The 18718-nt window shown below is 37.7% G+C and overlaps 2 long non-coding RNA genes across 2 annotated transcripts; one reads left to right on the top strand and one right to left on the bottom strand.

Moving 5' to 3' along the window:
* Positions 1–830: 830 nt before the first annotated feature.
* Positions 831–3234, bottom strand: LOC148214188 (uncharacterized). Its single transcript, XR_015798387.1, has 2 exons — positions 2936–3234; positions 831–1623 (listed from the first exon to the last, which is right to left on the bottom strand). It is a non-coding gene; the product is annotated as an uncharacterized LOC148214188 (long non-coding RNA).
* A 738-nt stretch (positions 3235–3972) lies between these two features.
* Positions 3973–16720, top strand: LOC107326227 (uncharacterized). Its single transcript, XR_001559972.3, has 3 exons — positions 3973–8629; positions 10479–10548; positions 10917–16720. It is a non-coding gene; the product is annotated as an uncharacterized LOC107326227 (long non-coding RNA).
* Positions 16721–18718: the final 1998 nt, after the last annotated feature.

Genomic DNA, 18718 nt, shown 5'->3' with positions numbered 1-18718 from the left:
TTGAACTGCACTGAACTCAGTGAATGGAGCTTAGTTCTGAGCAGACATGGTTAGGATTGCACTGTTACTTGGGACTCTAGGACTGTTGAGTAGAAAAGCTGGCTATTAAAACAGATGTATTTTGCATGGGAATAAACTACAACACCTATACTTTTTATCAATTATTTAGAATAATCTCACTCCTCTCCTGCTAGTTTTCTGATTAAAAACTTCAGTTTGCTGCAGTGGAGAGAATTCATTGCTATTCGTCTCCACAAGGAATGCTTTGCATCAAGTGTATCACAAGATGGGGTGTGTGCCCCAGTGGCACTGTGGCTGTGAAGTGTGATATTTTATTTGACTCGGGTCTTAGTTTGTTACTTTCAAGAGCAGTGGCAACTCCAGCTAGATTGGTCAGTTTCAGTACCTGAAAATTTGGCTCAAAAAATAGGAATCTTCTTTTTTAAAAGAAAGGATTCATAAATTATATCAGGGCAGCTTCATCCCCAGCGTTGCTCCTGCATTGTACAAGCTTCTCCTTTCTTGAACTGAGGTTTCAGAGGGGTCAGTTAAAAAACAGCGAGTTCCACTGCTAACAAAAACAGCTAACGTTTATACAAGCCAGAATTTAACCCAATCGTATCCTTTTCCAAATGATCTCTTTTCTAAAGAGTTAAAAGCTTAGACATTAAAAAACAAACCAGCAACTAAAGAAATTTGCTGTCTGTAAAACAAAACAAAACCTCACATTTTCTTTCTGGTGAACCTGCCACTCCCATCCCCATGAGAGGTTTAATTAAAAACAAAAACTTAATATTCAAAAAGCTAGTAAATAAATAGTCAAGCTCCTAGCAGGTGATGGAGTTTTATAATGGGCTCAAAAAGATAGTCAAATTGTTAACACAAAAGAAACATCCTGAACTCTGTGGTTTCAGAAATGACTTGCATGGTTTCCCGAGTGTAAGGCCAAAGGAGGCAGGAATGCGCTTTCTCTTTTTCAAAAGCTAAAAAAGGGAGGGTTTCCGTAGCTAATGTGGCTAACATGAACTCTTGGTATTGTCAACCTAACAGAAAATAGCATTAATTCGATTTCCCCTAAATATAATGCAGAGAGTGGGGAACTAATCACACTGGAAATTTTCTCAATAAGCCATATACTTATCCTATCAATGCTCTTTAACTGTCTTTCACTTGGCACCGACATAGTGAAAGAGCGACATCGATCTTAGAGACGGACAGTTAACACCATTATTTCACTCGAACTTGTTAATAGGTAGGCAACTTTAAGACTGGCGTCCAATCTGAAATTATCTGTTTCACTAGCGCCTGGCGTCCGCCCAGAGTCCGAACCAAAGAGGTATAATTTATCTCAGAGCACTGATATTTGGATCCCCCACACCCAGTCCCATCTTTGAAGCAGGTCAAGATTGAATATGGATGGAAAATTCCAAAGCCTACTTGTGAGCGCTTAGGCATTAGGCGGCAACGGCGTGAAAACGGGCTCAATAAACCCAAGTGGTATTTGTAGATAACCGAGATCTTCAGTCAAATTGACTTCTATGGAGCAGGTGTACCGGCCGAGACTCCATTTGCCTAGAAGAAGGCTCCACTTCTCTCCCTGGGACGAGTGGCGCTCCCTGCCCACTGCTCAGGGAACAGAAAAGGGGACGGGGCTCAGTAACAGCTGGTTTCATGGAAGCTCTGCTCTGCCATTCGCCAGTCCTGCGCTGTCTTGCCGCCCTCCATCTGGAACGAAATGCCACTGACTTCTACGGAGCTTTCTTTGACCATCGGAAACCTGGCCTCGGGGACTTGGACCTTACGGCCATTGATTTCAATGAGACTTGCTACTCCCAAGTAAACATCGGGAGAGTTGAAGCAGTTTACTTGTCAGAAGTAAGTGCCACTGAAAATCACACGCGTGGAAGGAGGTAGATGTCAAATTGGAAGAAACTAGAGGGAAGGGAGGAAGAGAAGTAGGGATGGTAAGTAGGTCCCGGGCTCCTAGACCTTGCACGCCCATATTCCGGATAGGTTTAGCAATGGCGCGCTCGCTGCTCGAGTACAAAGTTAGAGGGAGGATTTGAAAGCGACCCAGGGCACCCATTCTTGCTCCTAGCTCGTGTTTGCCAGACCCTGGCAAGCACCCTCCGGGGAGGCGGGAGGCGTAATTTGGTTGCCGCGGCAAACCCGGCCCGATGCCCTCCGCCGCAGGTAAAGCGCTGCCAGGGCACACCAGCACAAGCACCACCACCCATGGAGCCGAAATCTGCAGTTGGCATTCTGCCCTGGTAATCCGTGTGAATCCTGAGCTGGCTACCTCTTTATCTCGCCAGACACAGAACAAAACCGGGGGCAGGAAGGGAGCCCCCCTTCCCTCCCAAGGGCCAGGAGCAAGAAGCGTGGCCCAGAGGCGAGGTGCTCAAAATGTCGGAGCTGTTCCTGGCCTCCGCGCTTTCCTTGGCTTGGCGCTTCTCGCCTCTCTGCTGGGAATCGGCCGAGGTTCCCGTCCGCTGATGCACCCCGGGCCGAGGCTGGGGCCATGCGGGGCCCGCGCCAAAGAGCCAAGCGGCGAGTGGGAGGGGAGAGGCAGCTTCAAAACCGTTACTTCGCTCCCCCCGCGCTTCCCTTCCCGTCCTCGTCCCCATCTGCGTCCCTCCCCCTTTACGGTTTCTTTTCCCTTTCTCTTCCTGTCCAAACATTTTTAAATTTCCGCGCCTTCCCTAACAGTCTGATTATATTGATTTGGCTTCTTCCTCCGCGGGCTTCGCTGGCCTTTGTCTTTGCCCTTCTGGTCAGCCGGGGGGTCCGCGTAGACTTCTCTCGCCCCGCGCGAGCTGCAGCCCCTTCCCCGGAACAGGCAAGGCAAGACGGGAGCGGGAGCAGGAGCAGGAGCAGGAGCAGGAGCAGGAGCGACCTCTGATGTGCCCCGCATCCCCCTTCTGCCCTCGCCCACCTTGCCTCGAGGAGGTCTCTCACAGCCGGTGCAACCTGCCGCGCAGGATGGGCGAGATCTGCGGGTTCTCTCCAACGCCGAAGTCCCAGCCCAAGCGGCCGGAAACGCCGAGGCAAAAACGCCATCCCTCCGCAGTTTTCCTTCGGCGAGGAAGATGCCGAGGGGGAAAGACAGTGTGCGTTTGCGCGTGTCTACGAAGCTGTAGCTGGAACAGCTCCTCTTCCTTTTGGGATCGCCAAAGGATCACCTTCGCCTAAGAGGTCCTAGCCCACGGAGAAAAAAGGCGAACGGCAAGGGAGGTATTGTTACTTTATTTTACAGCTATTTTATAGTTAATTCTTAACTTACTTTTTCTGTTGCCCTGTAAGCACTAGTATTTCACATGGAATTAAAAAAGAAAAAAAGCACATTTGTGAATCACCTTAACTAAAGCTCAGGTCACATTCTGTTCTCAGTACCAGCTCCGTGTGAATGATAGGGAGAAAGAAGAGTCCTGCTTTAGAGGAAATTCACCATGTGACTACAATACTAACAATGTCTTGTTACTGTATTCTCCCAGTTATATTAGCCAAATGGGAGTTACGATTTTGAGAAATCCCATTATTTACAAAGGATCTATCAAGGAGATGGCAATTTTGCAGCTTTTAAAATGTCTTATATGGAAAGAAACTTGTTTATGTGTTACGGTTGGCATTGTTTAATGCCATCCTAAAGTCCCATGTCTGTGTCAGGCTAAAAACTGAAAGCATCACCTTATAATAGAACGGTTTTTTCCATGTTTCTATACCCTTAAATTATTTGGGACTATGACTCTATTTCCAAATCCTATAAAAAAATAATGTGTTTAATAACACTTCCAAAAAGATCAGCCGTTTTATCTTACTTAAACATTCCTATCCTTTTCAGACAATAGTGAATTTAATTATTGGAAGATCATTACCACTCAGGAAAATATTCACACCATAAAGAATATTAACTACAATTATGAAGGAAACACTACATTTTTTAAAGCCAGCCTTTGTTACTTTTAATAAGACATTTTGAAAAGAAAGTTAACCTAGAAGCTTAATTAGTTACTTCAATGCTCTTGGTTACATGTAAGTTTTAAGCAAGGAAATAGTAATAAACATTTGGGTTCAGTTTTTTTGCTATTTCTAAAATATTAATTTTAATAAACAGAGTTGGGTTTTTCTAGTATTGGAAAGATGTTTCCAATACATACATTAATACAATACGAATAATAAAACAAGCATGATTTATGTGGCATACATTAACATGTAATTTTACTTACAATTTCAAGTTTAACTCTTCATGAACATGAAGATTTCTGAAAATTTATTTGTGCATGAGAAGAGAGTCAGTATTTGAGATCTGGGTTACTTAATTGATATTTGAACAACTCTATAGAGAAAGATGATATTTTTAAGACAGTAAACATTTCTCCTTGTACAGAAGTTAAATTTAGACAGCCGTACAATGCAATTATATTATCCCAGTTGTTTTACCCCCATTTCCACAAATCAGTAGCCATCATCATGTTCAAGTAACAGCCATTTTACTGGAGGTTTGAGTAGGAAGTACCATTTCAGGCCTTTTCTGCTTCGCATTCTAAATGGCATTTGGATTCAGATTATGTTTTTGCCAAGGAATTATCTTCAGTATATGCTAATATCAAGGTGATGCAGCATACACTTGCATAACTTTAGCCATATTATAATGGGTATAGTTAAACTGCAGTATATATTACAATATTTCTATTCTGGGATGCTGCTAAACAAGAAATACAAGATGTTTTAAAAGTTTCCAGTGGTTAAAAAGAAACAAAATTCTTGTGCTATTAATTAAATTCCCTGTAGGATTTCCTACACTCTAAAAGTAGGAAAAATAACATTGGCTGGTAAAAATCTACTTTAACCTAGAACAATTTAATAGAATTTACACTCGATGAGGTTGTCAGTTCTATTTAGTCATTATCCATCTCCCTGGTAATAAAGGAAGTAACCAAATGAGATACAATGCATATTAAATATTCAGGTTTCTATTAACCTTAAATACAATGTACAATATTCTGAATCCTGCCTTTCTTGTTAGATTATCTAAACAAAGATTAAGCTAAACAGTATTTAAGGATGAGGTTTCTATGTACTTTTTGATGTAGGCTTCCATTCTAAGAATTACAGAATGGGTGGAGTCCATTAGGAGCATCAAAGCCAATCTAGTACTCCATCAGGATTCTAAATGAAAGCATCATTGGAAGATGGCTGTCCAGCTTCTGCTTGAACACATCCAGGAAACACCAGCTACCCCCAATTCTTCCACCCAGATAATGAGTTCCACTGTCGAATGCCCTCATTATTAGGAACTTTCTCTGATTTTACATTCAATTGGAATCTGCCTTCCTGCAATTTAAATCCATTTTTCCTATCCTTGTGCTGTGGGATGACAGAGAACAGGTCTTGCTTTCTTCTTTGTGACATCTTTTCAGAAACTTGAAGGATATTATCATATTCTCCCCGCCCCCTCTTTTCAAGGCTAAACATTTCCAGTTTCTTCAAATTCTCTTCATAGGACTTAATTTTCAATCCCTTGCCCTTCTCTGAACCTTTTCCAATGTGTCTAAATATTATGTGTGGTGCCCAGAGTGGACACAATAATTTAGGTGAGGTCTGAGCAATGCTGCATGAAAATGTATGATTTGGAAACCTTTATTGATATACTATCATACTGTATTTACCTTCAAAAGAAATTATTTTCAGTCAGTGACCAGATCAGCGTTTACTTTTTTTGCAGCCACATCACATTGCTGACTCATGTTTAGTTTGTAATCAATTGCTATTTTTGTTTTAAAGTAAAGTTTGTTTAGTGTTTAAAGCAATTTCCACTTAAAATAAGTGGGTGTAATTCTGCTACTTGTGTATAGAACCAAAGTTCTGGAAAACTAAATCATTACAAAAATAGGTACCAATCAAACAGTTAGCTCCACTTTGTATCCTTTAGAGGCAAAAGGCAACATATTTTAATTGTAGAAAGTTCATGGAACTTTACTGTTTTGTTTTTTCTAGTTTGAATAAACATTGATATAATCCAGTGAAATCAGTATGGTTCTATGCTATTTTGTTACACTGCCATAAGAATATCAAAATGTCCTTTCCATTTCACAGAATAGAAGTTTATAGCATGATTTTTTCTGGGCTAGAGCCTACTTTATCGGATGGATATATTTAAGTATATAATTATATATGCAAATGTCATTACTATTATCCTATAAATGGGCATAGACTGTTACCTTTTCCAATGTGTATTATTTATAATGTAGCCCAGCATACGCACAGCAGTGGTAAATGAACTTCCCTTGATGCATGGTATTCCAAAACAGTTATTTGGTTTTCAAAGGGAGATTCACAGCAATATATATTAAAAACAAACAAACAAATCATGAATTTCAAAAAGCATATCTCATCATAATCCCAAAGATGTTCTTGAGAAAACCACTTTTTTCAGAAAACATATTCCCTACTTTATTAGTTGGTACTTCTGCTCATGCAGTTAACGGATCCATGGACATATAGACATTTTAATATAACACACACGGTGCATTTTGGCACTCTTTGGAGCAAATTCTAGAACTGGTCATGCATGTCTATCCATTTCCTGCTATATATGCACAATCACACTAGGTGGCCAGTTTCACAAAAATGCTAAAGCACACTACAGCTTATTTACCTTTGACTAAACTTGGGTGAACCTATCCATTATGGCTTAGCATTAACCATAAACTAGGCCACTATGGCTTGTTTAATAAGTCATAGTTTAAACCTCCTAGCTTAGCATTATGTGTCAACACCAGTGTTTGCTTATTCTGCTGCATGTGCCTTTTTGCAAAGAAATACATCCCAATTTTGGCATGTAGGCACATTCACTGGTCTCTTATATAGCTCAGTAGTTTTCCTCTTACTGTCTGTAAAGCTTCCTATCAAGTTGAAAACATATTGCTTCAGGAAAAGGTATTACTATATTACTTGAACAGAAATACAACAGGTCTGAAACAAAAATGTTCTATGCTTGGTTTTGCTATATTTTACTGATTTCATGAACTTAGTTAATACCATCATTTGAAATTCTTCTGCTGATGCTTCACTTTTCTGAGATACAGTAAATGGTAGAAAGGAGAAAATTATTTATTTTTAGATAGATATATGGTTAGGCCTACATTAACCTTGCCCAGTTTGGTGTCCTTTAAGATATGTTGAAACTTTGGGTCTAAAATGAAGATAATTTTATGATCTCCATTTTTAGTCCTTTATGAAAATCCATATATTCATCTTCTTTTCAATTATATATGTATAGCCTGAAGAATGTTCATGCATTAATGGGTCAGATGTTCTCAAGAATGCTATAACCTTATTAATTAAGGAGCAGAAACTACTTTAACTTAAAACCCTAAGCAGTTATATTTCATAATAATATAACTACTTTATTTGAGCTGCAAAAAATCAGTTGAACAGTCTATGGGAGCAAAGAGGTAGAGCTTTCTGTATCTGTTTGCTGCCATCTAATGGTCATCCAGATTTTTTTCAGGCCAGATAGGGTAGCTCTTAGTAAAAAGCAGATTTTTTAAAAAAATAACATCTTCCTTGGCCTCTTACCACATTAAAGAAAATAAACAAATAGGGGATGGGAGGGGAAATAAAAGAATTTTCATTAACAAATTAAAGGATCAAACTCTAGGCCTATAGTTGAACTGGGTTCCTTTGTCTCAGCAATATCAAAATTTGCTGTTTATTTTTAAATCTGTAAATAAAGCTGATATTTTAAGGTATAAGTAATACTGTAGTTCTTACTGTTTCTTTCCTGAAAGAAACTGACTCTACCACAGGTCAGTGTTCAAAAAAGTGCAAGCTAAATTATGTGCATATATTTTAATGGTAAGTCTATGGTAACCCAGCCTTGGGTGAATTACCCTACATTTAGAATGTTCAGTTTATTGTTCAGTGAGGCTTCAATCTTATGTTCTCTTAACTGGATTTAAGTTCCACTGAAGTCAATGGAGCTTCCTTATGAATAGAATTGTATATAAGTTTGTCTTGTTAAGGGAACTGATTACTGCAGTAATATAAACAGATGCATACACAAATATATCTAGTTGTTCCCAGACAATACAAATTACTTAAAGAACAAAAGCAACACATTCTATGCCCTTTACAGAAGCCTGTCTTCGCTAGTTAAATGAGTTGACTAAATATTGTTTCTCATTTTACAACGCTATTTGAAATGATTTAATTGAACTTTAGATAAGATAACTTCAGCCACAGCTTATTTGAAAAAGGAAAGGAAAGGAAAGGAAAGGAAAGGAAAGGAAAGGAAAGGAAAGGAAAGGAAAGGAAAGGAAAGGAAAGGAAAGGAAAGGAAAGGAAAGGAAAGGAAAGGAAAACACTTAACAGTGCCAGGATGCTTTTGAAAGATTTTCTCAGCATTTAAGATTCATAAATGAACAAAATGCTTGAATAAGACAAAAAAAGAAAAAGTAATGGAATTCTGTCTGATATTAAAGATCTTGGAAGGCTATCTGTTTTATTTACACATCAGCATCTAACTAATATTTTTTTAAAGCAGGGTGCTTTGCTCATGATGCCCAAGCCTCACTCAAAATGCACAGACCCCATTTCAGTTCAGTTTGGCTGAATTTGTTACTAGGTAAGTGTCTACTGGATTATACTTAAGGCTTTTATGAATAATCACAGAACCAGTGTTTGATATTTGTTCTTTAAGGAGGCAGTCTGCAATAACATTTTAACATAATATTTGTATGAAAGACAAATAAAACTTGGTGCTAACCATTCGTGTATTTTGCATGTACTGGGCCTCCTTTAAAAGTATAAAGTGGAATTGTTTTTCCCCTGCTTTCAAACTGTTGCATATTTTTGCATTATTTGACAAACTTTCATACTCTTGATTCTGCCTCCATTTAACTGCAGAGCTCTCCCTATACCAGCAAGAGTTCTGAAAGGTCTTGTGCTTCAAATAAACAGTTTTAGGGAGAGGCTTAGGGTGTGCTGCTGCTCAGCCATGAAGAGGCTAAAGATCTAGTCCCCTCTGCTCCAGATCCTACCCTCCCTATTCAGATCCCACCTTCTTTCATGAAGGCAAGCGCTGACAATGGCACTCATCCTCCAGTCCTTGCCCTCCCTGGCAACATGCCTAGAAGCCTGGATCTTTGCAGGAGACTGCACCGTAGGGGGAGGGTGAAGGCTCCCTGCAACTCTTATGCTGATTACTGTATGAGTTTTCCCTACATACAAATAGTTACAAATAACAGCTTAAAGTGGAAAATATCCTGATAATATTAGAGATATACTATTAACTAATCTAGTAATAAAGAAAGCTCTTAATTCATGCAGTACCTGCTACTAACAGCAGTGACAATGATGTCGTTCTCAGAATGTGACAAAGGACTAATAGTATATATGCTGTAAAAACAATGAGTCAACAGTTTCTGTGCCCCTGAGGTCAAGCTTTCTACAGACTGAAAGTAGCCTATTCTTTTAACACCCAGGATTTGCAGTTATTAGCTACTGCATTATATAAAAATGTACAATGTCAAGATAACAGAGTAACACAACTTTTTCGTTCAGAGTAAAACTTTCTCAAAATGTTTATTGCCATAAAAAAAGAAAGACTCCTGTTGAAATGTTAGAAAGCAAATTCTTAGTATGTGCTCAAAATTCAGCTGTGTAAAATTGTCCTTCCAAAACACTGAAAACATGCAGCATTGCAAAATGGAGCCTCACCAAGAATAGCCAATAGTTTTCTAATGCTTTGAAGCAAGAATCTCCTTACTTTTCAAATTATATTATAGATATAAAAAGTTAAACAGAGAACCTTTGATACCTTAAGTTATATCTCAAGCCAGAGGGTTTTTTAAATTTCCTAAATAGACTTATTGGGAATACAATCTATTGTTCAATGTTGTCTGCCTTCATACAAGTTTAAAGACTGCTTAAATCTTTCAAGGCCAGTAGTGCTCTATTTTTATATAATTCTAATAGGAAAAAGAACAAAATCCTGACTAGTCTCTATCAGAAAAAGAAAGGGGTGGTAAATCAAATCTGGACTGCTAATACTTGTTTTGATCCATTAAGGAAATGTACTGTATATAAACCACATTTGGCATCCTTCTGGCTCATCTGCTTCATCCATCTGAGGGCTTAGTCCTTTTTGTTTAGGGTTTTTTTTTCAATTGGTTATAGATAGTTCCACCTGGTAGTAATACTGTAATCTGTTTCTTTTATTTATCATCACTCCGAGCTCTTTTTACAGGAAATGTTTAGTAAATAAATAATAAACCAAGCTAGCTGACCCTATTAAAATTATACTAATGAAATTTTTAAAAAATCTGGAACTAAATAGTTTATAAACAAGTGATGACTATTTCATGTCAATTATTTTATAACTATTTAAAATAAATATTGCTTTGGATTTCTTAAACTGCTTTGTTGTTTAAGTAGGCAAGGAATTAAAAAGAAACATTTTGTTTCAATTACAGCAGTGAAAAACAGTTTCCAGTCTACACTCAAGACAGGTAGAGCACTCATGGTTCCTGCTCTATTGGTCAGGTAAGCAAATTTCCCAGCTCTGTTTCTCAGCTGAGTCTAAGGTTTTTACTGGCTCATATAGGCCAAACTATTTACTTTGCTGTGTGTGCAAGAGAATACATAGCAATTTCATCTTAGTGAAGATTATTAAAATATCAGTTGTGCCTTAGCCTCATAATAAAGAGCCCTTACCTCTCATACTAGTGGGCCATGGGCTGGCCATAGAAATAACAGGAAAAAAAATCCAACTGTATAGTCTGTAACTCTTAAAAAGCTACAGATGTTGCTTTTTTAAAAAAAAGTAAAGCTTTTATTTTGCTGCTTCCCATAGTTTCAGATCTGAACTTAAGACATGTAGGCAATATTGTTTACTTTTCTTTCTTTTTAAGATACAATGCAATCAAGAGATGACACCCAGTTCTAATATATGGCCACATTTGCACAACTAAACAAGAACAACAGCGTATGCTGCTGACTCAACTGGTGGTATAGTGTTCCTGAGGTACTGCTGTCATCAGAATGCTCTTATCATGAACTCTGTGCTGCCAATCATTTATTTACATTTTTAGGAAAGTTAATTGCAAACATTAAAAATATATTCCTCAGTCCCATTGACAAGTAGGCTTTACATAGCTCTTTGCACTGGAATTTGAACGAATACTCTAATATATATTGTTTTCTCTACTATTCCTTTCTGTGATTTAATGTCTGGGAAATTATTATATGTTATTTCATTTCTTTTCTACTTTTGTATCTCCAGTATAAATTAATTTATTTTTAAAGAGAACATCCTTTAAGGCCAATTATAATATCTCCAGTCTTCTTACAGTCTGTATTTGTCTGTTCTTGGCCCTGTATAATTAAGACTATGAATTAATTAATTCTATGTTTACATTGATTTTACCTGTAAAATTCAATAAAAATAACTAAATTTTATGTTCACATTTACTTATTTACTCACACACTTATTTCTGAGTTATTAAAATAACAGCCTAGTTCTTGGAGAAAAATCAAGAAACTATACAATAAATAATTTGATCCAGATTTATAAATACCCATAATCCAACAAAGGTTTATGTATGGTCACTTCCTCTCAAATAAACATTTGTCATATGACCTTTATTGCATTCTTGTTAAAATATCTGCTAAATTGAATGGAATTTGTCCATGCTCAAACTTCACTGTGAAGGTCTATCCTGGATTACTTTTAAAATAAATGTATAATTGAATAAAGATAATATTCTAATCAGTTGACCGATTACTTTTTTGTTTTTAGGGAAAAAAGAATACATAAAAGATTTCCAGATTATACAAATTACATAAAGAATGTATAAAATATTTTTAAAAATATATTATTCTTATAACTCACCTTGATAATTATGTGCCATCAAGTTCGTGTCAACTCTTAGCCACCACATAGATTTTCTTTTGGATGATCTGTCCCCAACATGGCCCTACAGGTCTTCAGATATGAATGCCTCCTCAGTTCCACCTGTGCTTCCTTGTTGTGGCAGGGGGGTTTCCTAGGAGGAATGAGCAAAGAATGCCAAGACTGCCAAGTCTATGCAATCCCAGCAGGGTCACCCAAAGCATGAAGGTCATCCCAGCTGCCCAGCTAAAGCAAGCAGGCACCTATATTGAGCAGCAGAGATAGAAAGATGCTGGGGCAGATAATGACTTTAGTGAAAATGGCAAAGGCATAATTTGATACTGTGTGGGAGAAGGTAGTGGTAAACCACTCCTGTATTTTATCAGAAAAACCACAGGGATAGACAACTCACATTAAATTGGAACAAATGTAAAGATATCACACAATAGTTTAGCACTGTTTAGCTAAACACAGTAGTTTAGCATTAAGAACTAGCATTAGAATCAGATCATCAGTTGATAAAAATTCCCCAAATAAGAGTTAACAAGAGTTTCTAACTAATCTGAAACTATTTTTTATTTTATGACCAGACAAAAATTTTGTGCTTTAAAACTTTATATTGAACAAAACCCAAACTTCAGATGTGACAGAAGTTAAAGTTAGTGTCAAACTTATTTTTTAGATATGAAGTTATTTTTTTTACAAAAATGTATGCCAATCCTCTAGTGAAGGGACTCAGTCTTATACCAGTTTTTTCTGAACGTAATATTCACAGTAAATGTAATATTTACCTTCCCTTGACATTCCCATTGTTGAATATCAATTGTCCACTTTAAATTATGCATTCATTTAATCGTGCAGTCTTTGACTTGATCAGTTTCTGAATTGTATTTCAGCAACACCTTATATAAAATCCCTAACAGATGTTCTTATAAGCATTGCAAATTCAATCAATTCTTTAAGAATGCCATCTTGTTTCAGTAGTTCCTTCTGAATAGGTTACTTCTTATGGGACAGAACAGTAAAATATATGTCAGTAACTAACAATGTCAGCCACAAACTTGAAAACATTTAAAAATGACTAATTTTTCCTTCTGTAAAATATTTTGCACAATATAAATGCTCTATATAATGACTTAGCCCACTCCCATAAAATAGTGTTGTAGTTTACCAATTGAGCATGGGTAAGCATGTTATGCAAATATAACCCTAGGCATTCTTCTCCAACTTGATGTGATTGGAGCAACTAAAGTCCAAAGCATCTGAAAGTACTTTGGTAGGAAAAGCTGCCTAAAGGAGCATCTCTTTTCTGACATTTAACAAAGAACTTCAGGGGAGGCTGTGATTAGTTGCTTAACTTTTTTTTTTAAATGGGGAATTCCAGGGCAGAGCTTTTTCAGGTGTTGTCTTTTAGAATTATACACAATCTTATTTATTCTGCTTGACATTGCCCTTTGTTAAGTTCCTGCTGCTGTTTTTAATTTTAACAGATGGATTTTACTAATGTTATGATTGAATTGATTTGCTTATGATTTTACTGATAGTAATGGTTGTTTGTCTATCACCTTGATTGTTAATTCTGACAGAAAGGCAACCTAGAAGCTTACTCTTAACTTAGTTTAACAAGAGGGAAATGTAAGTCCCCCCCCCCCCGGTAAAGTTACATGTAATATTAATCAATACATTTTTTTCCCAACAACTCAATACATTTTATGTTACATAAATTTTCTCATAAAGTACATAATCAATGACTTAATCTTTAACACATTTTTTCCGTGTGTGTGTGTGTATTTTTTAAAAAATACTCTGGAAGTTAACAGTACTATATATAATATCCTCCTTCTCATTATCTGTAGCATTATAAATAGCTTTACTTAAACTGACTTACCAAAGTATTTGTTTATTGTTTATTGTTAAATAACAAGTGAACTACCAGGATTTTACCTGGTTGGACAGACTGTATAATCTCAAAAACATACTGTACTTGTATTGGATGAAGAAACCTACTCTTGAAAATGCTGTGAGAAAAACATTAAAAAGCAAAGGCTTTAAAGCTACACTATAGGTCATTCGTATTTCCCCAGGCAAGCAATATTTGGTTTATAAAATATTATCTGCCATACATGGAAAGAAAATACTGTACCATTTTCTGTTGAAAAATAAGAATGAGTGGGTTTGGGAAGCACACTGCTCAATTGGAGACTGAAGGACAATTTGCTTTTGATCAATTATCACAATAATGGCTCCACATAGGACTAAAACTATGTTGGGATTTACTTTCTCTTTTGATACAGATCCTTAGTCTGGAAGATTCATTCCTGAAAGCTGCTGTACTGAAGCAGGGACATATTCATACCTCAGCCTTAGAACCAGGGAGTCAAGTGCAGTGTAGCAGAGATATACCAAGCATAGATTGGGCAGGTATCAAAGGAGTTGGAGAAACCCTCTTAGAAGAAGAATGGTGGCATTTTTCTTATTTTCAGGGCAGGATTACAACTCTATATGTGGTTTCTGTGTTTCTGTGCTTTCTTCTTTTCAGCCTTCCTTTGAAAAAGTTAGAGATTACCCCCCAGAGTTAATGGAACTAATTCCCAGACATATTCAACACTACAGGCACTACAGGAAGAAACTGAGCAGTTGGTACCAAAGAGCAGCTGACACTTGGGCCATAATAGGCAGAGGATGAGAAAAGATAGAAACTATCTCAGGAGGTGAAGAAGCTTTTGAAGCTCATAAGGCAGCCTGATGTGCTGTCTCCCACAACAAGGTCTTACATTTCTTGCTTGTTTCATGAGCTTGACAATGTTGATGACTGACTTGTAGGAAAGTATTAACTAAATATTCCTTGCCCACAGCAAACAGAGGGAGTGCCAATATGTAGAAGTGAGAATATTTTATTAAAATTATTACAATTATATTTGTAAATGTATATTATATTCATTAATGAAATTAATAAGATTACTGCTGTACCACACAAATTTACAGAATGGTGTTTGAGTGGTCATAAATGGACAGACTTGGCAGAAGGTAGTATCCAGCTCCCTACTGTTGTCATATTTTCCTTTCTTTTTCCAGAAAAATAAAAAAACAACAACTAAGGAAAGTATCAATAACAATACAACATTTTAAAAAACAACTAATAACAAAGATTATACAGTGGAACCTCGGTTTACAAACTTAATTCGTTCCGTGACTCTGGTTGCGACCTGAATTGGTCGCGACCCGAAGCAAATTTTCCCATAAGGTTCAATGTAATTACTGTTAATCCATTCTGGCGTGGAGGGCGGCTATTGCTTGGAGGGAGAGTCCCCCTCCCTATGACCACATGTCAGGGGTGGAAAATGGCTGTGGATCACGTGTCAGGGGCGGATAAATGGCCGCGGACCATGTGTCGTGCGGAAAATGGCCGCGGATCACGTGTCAGGGGCAGAAAAATGGCCGTGGACCACGTGTCAGGGGCGGAAAATGGCCACGGACCACATGTCACGGGTGGGAAAATGGCCGCAGACCGGGTCCCGGGAGGGAAAATGGCCGCGGATCCTGTTCTTAACCCGAGGTGGAGTTCGCGAACTGAAGCAAAATTTTGCGGCCGGAGCTGGTCGTCACCCAAAAAGTTCGTGAACAGAAGCTTTCGTAACCCGAGGTTCCACTGTATCTATCTATACACACACACACACACATACACACAAACTTGAAAAATACAGATATTTTAAACACCCATACTTTTTGTCCAAAACAACATGTGTACAGATGAAGGTAATTTAATTAGGAAAAAATTATAGCTAACAAACGGTGACCAAATCTTACTAAATTTACAACGAATAAGAAAGTTTTAAAGAATCCTTTGTTGGCTGGTGTGGGTCTTCCAGGCTGTGTGGCCGTGTTCTGGAAGTTTTGTTTCCTAACGTTTCGGCAGCATCTGTGACCGGCATCTTCAGAGAGCAGGAGCACAGAAACCCAATTCCTAAACTCTGAACTTAACCACCTTAATTGGGTCCTACAAGCGAATGGCTACTCCAAGAATGAAATAAAAAGAGCCATCAAACCAAGAAAACAACATGCGACTGAAGAAGAAAAATAGCCACCCATCAACAAAGTATTTCTGCCCTATATCAAAGGGGTCACAGACCGCATGGGAAAACTGATGGAAAAACACAATTTCCAAACAATCTTCAGACCCACCAAAAAAAATACAAGAAGTGCTAAAATCAGCAAAAGACAAAAGGGATCCCCTCACCACCGCAGGAGTATACTGCATACCATGCAGCTGCGTGCAAGTATACATCGGGACCACAAAACGCAGCATCCAGACCAGGATAAAAGAACATGAAAGACACTGCAGACTACAGCAACCAAAAAAATCTGCAGTAGCTGAACATGCTCTCAAGCACGCTGGACACAAAATCCTATTTGAAAACACAGAGATACTGGACAACACCAACAGCCACTATATCAGGCTATACCGGGAAGCCATTGAGATTCACAAACACCAGCACAGCTTCAATAAAAAAGAGGAGAGTCTAAAAATCAATAAAACCTGGCTACCAATCCTGAAAAATACAGCCTGCAAAAGGTCAACGAACTCAGCTCAACCACCAGGACGTGTGAGCAGCTCACACAATGAACATACTAATCACCCCCAGCAGCCACTCGTTAACTCAATAGAAGAAAAAACCCTGCCTAATCCCCAGGAAGATACACACGTATTCTGACACCAAAACAAGCAGCCACTCGTTAACCCAAACCCCACATCCCCCCTAACCCCCCCACCACACACCCCCAATCCCCCCCTTCAGATCTCTATAAATACCCACAAAAGGGTCACCTCATCCTGGGCACAGACAGAACTGCTCCTGTCTGTGCTCCTGCTCTCTGAAGATGCCGGTCACAGATGCTGGCGAAACGTTAGGAAACAAAACTTCCAGAACACGGCCACACAGCCCAAAAGACCCACACCAGCCATCGTATTCCGGCCGTGAAAGCCTTCGACAATACATCAAATCCTTTGTTGCTCTCTTAATTTTTCAGCCAAAGCAATTTCCCATACTTTAAAATAACATTGAGACAATGAAAGATGTACTTTTGTTTTACAAGGTTTTACAATAATAAACCCAGTGGTGAATAATAAATACTGAATCAATTTATTGTGCTGGATCAATTGATAAGTATTAGGAAATAGGATCAATTGATAAATATTAGGAAATATAGTCTGTAAACAAACCCCAGTATTCATAATAAATTTACTTTGGTCACTGATCAAAATTAACAAAGTCTATTTCTATCTGCATTTATTTATTATCATCATAATAAAAATTATTACATAATTTTCTCAATTTCTTCAAAAACATTTGACAAAAAGCATTATCAAATTTGGCACTGCCATCAAAGATCGTATGTATTGATTTGATTACATCCTTGCTAATAGAATCTAGAAAGCTCTGCTTTATATACTAACATTTCTACCAATAAAAGTTTGGTGGAGTATACTTTCTTTGGTCAATTATTGATGACTTACTTATGTAGATTTAAGAGCACCTTTATTCTGTAAAGAATTCCAGTGAGACTCAGCAAATTCAGTGCTAAAAAAATTCTTGCAAAGATTTGTAATACTTTGAAGAGACTTTGTTTTATATAATTTTGATAAATTCCTTATTTAATGTAGTATATTTATACCATTTTAAAATATTATTGACAGTCCAAATTGACCCAATTTGTATATTTCATAAAGGAATGATTAAACTTAATCGAAATTAGGTGGTACTTGTGTCCATTCTTTGAAAATTCATAAGATTGTACTCTGCCTTTAAATCCTAATTCTACAAAATTTGCTATCTTCCCATTCTTTCTATTGAACTGATTTGTCCTCATCATCAAGGAATGGAAGAAGAGATGATGGTTGGGAGCCAAAAGTCGTTTCCATCTTCTCCAGACTGCAATGCTGGAGAAGAACTGAGCCAGACAGAACTGAGGGGGTAGCTATGAACTATCTATATACTAGTAAAACTCATTGTGTTATCTGTTTGTACCTTCAAGTTAGCCATTATACCGCAACACTCTTTGAATCAAGGTACCTAAATCCGCTAATTTAAAGAATGTGTAAAAAATCCAGGACCCATTACTCCTGTGGAACTGAAATTTCCACGATGTTCAGACCAGGTTTATTTGCAAAATTATGTCCATTGCAGTGTCCCTGCAGTCATGTGATCATGATTTCCAATGCTTCCTGCCAGCTTTCCACAAGCAAAGGCAATGGGGAAGCCAGCAGGAAGTCAGAAGTCGCTCCCACTCCCACTGCTTTTTTGCCCGCCTGTGGTCATTCTGTTTATCTGTTTAGGTAAGTAAATATTGACTTATTATTGAAGTTTGTTTGCCACTAGAATTATTTTTCTATTTATGATATATACTCTTCTTAGATGATCACAGGACCATCCAGCATTGGGATAAAAAAGATATGGTCAGCCTAAAATTTAATGTTCATTCTGGCCACATCAGACTGCACTACCTTTCTTTCAAAGGATGACCCAATGAGTCACAGGGTTGTCTAGTTATTATTAAGAAGAAAGCACCACCCCAAAAGTTTATGTTCTCAACATAGGCTCTATATGCAGGTGCAAATTAAATACATCACAAAAATAACAGCAATGCAGAATGCAAACAGAAGAAGAATGGAGCATTTAAATATTAAGACATGGCTAGAATGAAGAATCTGACTGGTAGATTTGAAAGGAGTATTGAGTTTTGGATGCTTTTGATTATTTTAGCTACCTGGGTCCATCAATAATAGGGAGCATGGTTTGCTTGAGAAACATGAACTTTAGGCAA

The sequence above is a fragment of the Python bivittatus genome, unplaced genomic scaffold, assembly GCF_059951505.1.
Source record: "Python bivittatus isolate LINGU-HERP-01145 unplaced genomic scaffold, Pbiv_v1 ctg000700_np1212, whole genome shotgun sequence".
NCBI lineage: Eukaryota > Metazoa > Chordata > Lepidosauria > Squamata > Pythonidae > Python > Python bivittatus.
This window is presented reverse-complemented; position numbering and strand designations above follow the sequence as displayed.